The 4,317-nt window shown below is 47.1% G+C and overlaps 1 pseudogene; it reads right to left on the bottom strand.

The window, feature by feature from the left end:
* Positions 1–567: 567 nt before the first annotated feature.
* LOC119271021 lies at positions 568–3,390 on the bottom strand (annotated as a pseudogene).
* Between the last annotated feature and the right edge of the window lie 927 nt (positions 3,391–4,317).

Genomic DNA, 4,317 nt, shown 5'->3' with positions numbered 1-4,317 from the left:
TAGAGGTGCAGCGATTGTTTGGCTTCAGTGCAGAACTAGTACTAGAGGTTGATCGTTTCCTCACGCGATTCTCACAAAGTGCAGAAGTGGTACTAGTGCAGGCGCCGGCCTTCTGTTCAGTGCAATACTAGTACAAGAATGAAATGAATTTGATTAAAAAAATTTACTCCGCTAAATTTAGGAGATCGGTTAGGTCCGGCACTTAGTGGAGTAAATTTACTTCACTAAGCTTTACTCAGCCGGATACTCCACTATTTTATAAGGGATCGGTTAAAAATGCCCTCATACCTCTTGCCGCTGTAGCCACCGGTGATTGAAGCAAATGAATTTCAGGACTGTAAAAATCTCTGGGATGACTTCACTGATTTCTCCAAGACTCCAACCTATACATAGTGAAGAAAAGTGGAGACGTGCTCCTCCCTTCCATCCAACGACCCACTTCTTTTTTATCTGGATGGTGGAGATATGGTCTGATACCATACAACTATATTGGTAGTTCGATCCCCTTCAACCATCGGTAGGATATTAAATGATATCGACACAAATTAACAGAACTACGGTTTTTATTGGCTACATCCATTGTACAAAACACATTCCATTTGTAACATATAGAGAAGAAGTTGTGCACTTCATTTATTGTTTGGAACTTGCGCACTATAGAACATTTAAATTAAAACAACGTTCATGTAATGGGAAAACTATCTAGGCGTCACCGTAGATATAGTGACATCATTAACACTACAAGACTTAGTAGTAGTGGGTGCTTCTTTGTTCCCTGCCGTGCTTAAGCTGAAATATGCCGGGTGCTTAGGCTTTTGTAAGATCATGGTCTTTTTGCTTAGCATCGCAATTACATCCAACATGGTCGGTCGATCAACAGCGTTCTCTTGTACACACAACAGTGCAATGTTAATGCACCTCATCATTTCTGTTGAATGAATGTTGGGAACCAATGCTGCATCAATGAGTTCGCTCCAGCTTTCCTCTTGAAATAATTGCCAAGCCTATTTGAAATTTCATCAAATACTTAGTTTATCACAGAATAAACAAAAGCTTTTTATCCAGTTAAATGGATGTGTAAACATCCACTCACATGTCCAAGGAGGTTGATGAAAGCTCCACATTCATGGGAATTCCTCTTCCCGCTAACGATCTCGAGAGTTAAAACTCCAAAGCTGAATACATCCGATTTGATAGAGAAAATGCCATGGGAAGCATACTCAGGTGCCATGTAGCCACTAAAACAGTGTAATAATATATGTCAAATTGCTATACGGGTGGCTTGCAATAAAAATGTTTATGAGTGGAGTATTCATATGAAACTTACTATGTACCAACCACTTTTCTCGTAGTATTTGTGTTGGTATTATTTGAGCTGAATATTTTTGCTAATCCAAAATCTGATATTTTAGCATTCATTTCGCTATCCAAGAGAATGTTGCTTGGTTTAAGATCACGATGTATAACACGCAACCTAGAGTGCTTATGTAGGTAAAGAAGTCCTTCTGCTGTTCCTACAATTATCGTGATACGTTTGTCCCAGTCCAATAGAGCTTTTCTATCTTCATCTGCACACAAATTAAATGTTGGTATAAGAGAGCAAAAACATCTAAAGAAACATTCAAAGGAAGAGAACTTTAGTTTGAGTAACTTTCCTGGTACCAGTATGACAAACAATGTAACTTATGAATCTGAAAATGCAAATATGTACCAAAGATAAAGAAGTCCAAGCTTTTGTTTGGCAAGTATTCATAGACCAGTATCTTCTCCTCTCCTTGAGAGCAGCATCCCATGAGCCTAACCAAGTTCCTGTGTTGCAGTTTGGCTATGAGCTCAACTTCATTTTTGAACTCTATGAAACCTTGTCCTGAATCCGCATCAAGTCTCTTAACTGCTATCTCCACTCCATCAGGAAAGCGGCCCTAGGAAAAAAAACATCTATCAGTATTGTGAGGGCTTTATGAATGATAATATTCTTCCTCTGATCCATTGTGTTTTTAATTCCTATATATACTCTCACAATAATGGTGATGCATGTTGTCTTGCCTAGAAAACAAGGATTATTACGTAACGTTGTTATATATATTTACTTTATAAACAGGGCCAAATCCACCTTCACCAAGTTTGTTTTCCTCGGAAAAGTTACCAGTAGCCTCTAATATCTGATTAAAGTCAAATACTGCAAACTCAGACAGCTCTGCTTCCATTTCCCAAGCTTCATCTCCTTGAAACTCGTGAGCACGTTTTCCTCGTAAGGCCCCTTTACCTGAAAATTATGAATATCAATCTCTTCAATTACCACTCTTTATATTGACCATTTCAGTCATTAATTTACCCACCTTTTGTGTTCTTTGTTCTAAGCCGCCGAAGACAGCAGACGATGAAACAGAGTGCAACTAGTGCCACAGAAGCAGCCACCGATAAGGCAATTACCCAAGGTTTTACTCCATGTCCTTCAAAATTAGCACCAGTGTCAAGAAATTATCATAAGTTATAGTAATATAACTACTTAATCAAGGATTGTTCATCACATACTCTTGCCTGCGGGAGCCGGAGCCGGCGCCGGTGCCTGCGCCAGGGACGATGGAGATGGAATCGGCCGTATGTTCTTGTCGTCGAAGAACATGAAGGCCTCGAACCTGACGTTGCAGCGGAGCCGGAAGATCCGGCCACCGAGGCGCACGGAGTTGGTGGCGTTGATAGAGCCCACGAGCCGCTGGAGGCACGCCAGGCAGTCGCCGGCGGACAGGTCCGGAGTGCACTGCGCCAGGGAGTAGAGCGTTGTCGTGGTGCCGGGGCCAATGGAGTCCATGAACACTGTGGCGAACCTCCTGGCTGCGGCGGCCGCGTACTGCGCCGTCTGCCCCAGGAGCTGGCGGACGGCGGCAGCGACGACGGCGGCGTTGCCGGGGATGGAAGTCACCGTGTTGAAATACTGGAAGAATGTACCGTTACCGGTGGTGCCTGACGCGGCGCTGAGGAAGTCGCGGTCGCCGGAGAAGCCGAGGAGGCACCCTGGTTTTAAGGCGTTGGTCTCCTCGTAGTCGTAGTAGACGGTGGCGGCCGTGTGGTTGGGGCACATCTTCTGCGCGTAGCTGAAGGAGGAGGCGACGCACTCCCTGCACGCGGTGAGGTTGGTGGTGTCGTGTCGGCAGAGCGCGAGCGCGCGCACCACGCCGGCAGTGGAGTTGGCCGTGGCGTTTGCAGTAGCGGTGAGGAAGAGCTGCGGGGAGGAGGAGGTGTTTGCGGGGAGGGTGGCGTTGAGCACGGCCAGGTTGGAATGGTAGGTGCTGTTGGCCGTGTAGTTGCCGCCGCTGCCGCAGACGATCCCGATCGCCGACGCCGACGCCGGCATGAGGATCGGAGGAGGAGCAGCAGCACGCCCGCCATGCTGACCGGACGTACGTGTGAGGTGTGACTCCAGGTGCTGCTTGTCTTAATTGCCTCTGCTTCTCGTTGCTTTAACATGGCAAAATGTAGAGAAAGTCAAGGTCATCAGGTCGTTGGTGGAAAAAAAAAATCTGCAGTGTTTGAAGGATCGACCTCGGCGTCACCCAGTTAATTTCTCGACTTCAGATTTGTTCACATCACTACCTCACTCACAGTCACAGCGCAAGTCACACGCTTTCAGTCTACCAGATCCGGGCCGGCAGGAGTAGAATTTTCTTCTTCTTCTAATAAACAGTCTTTTGCTCGGTTTTATAAATAAACAGGGCATCTCCAACGCTGACTCGTTCACAAACGTCACATGTCCACGTGTTTGGACATAGTTTGTCATTCAACATGAATCCTTATCTGCTTGTGGACATGTTCGTGCGTCAATTTTCCCGCCAACAAGACGGAAGCAGGGGAAGGTATGCGGGCATTTGGACCGCCACTATGTACACGCCCGACACCCTGGCCCCATCCAAATCCCTTTTCGCCCAAAAACCCTCTCCGCGTGCAGCGGTTACGGCACATTCATGTAGGTCAGCCTGCTTCAGAACGGACGCGACTCCATCGCATTGATGTCAGGCGGAGGGATGCGACCAGACGAGCGGATGTCACCGCTTCAATGTCGACGCGGAGATCGAGAAGCCTACTCTGGCTGGTGCGCCGCATAGAAGTCGGTTGCGCGGCGGTTCGCCTAGCCGCGGCTATTTAAGCACGGCTTCAACGCGGTTCACACCACACCTTACATTCTGACCTCTTTGTCATGCCCCGATCCCCTCTTCATCGTCCCATATCACGCGTAGATTGCGCCGCCTCAATGGCGATCTCATCATGATTCAGGAGGAGTGGTCTCTACGCGACACCGCCGGCAAGGGCAAGTGCACC

The sequence above is a fragment of the Triticum dicoccoides genome, chromosome 3A (genome assembly GCF_002162155.2).
Source record: "Triticum dicoccoides isolate Atlit2015 ecotype Zavitan chromosome 3A, WEW_v2.0, whole genome shotgun sequence".
NCBI lineage: Eukaryota > Viridiplantae > Streptophyta > Magnoliopsida > Poales > Poaceae > Triticum > Triticum dicoccoides.
This window is presented reverse-complemented; position numbering and strand designations above follow the sequence as displayed.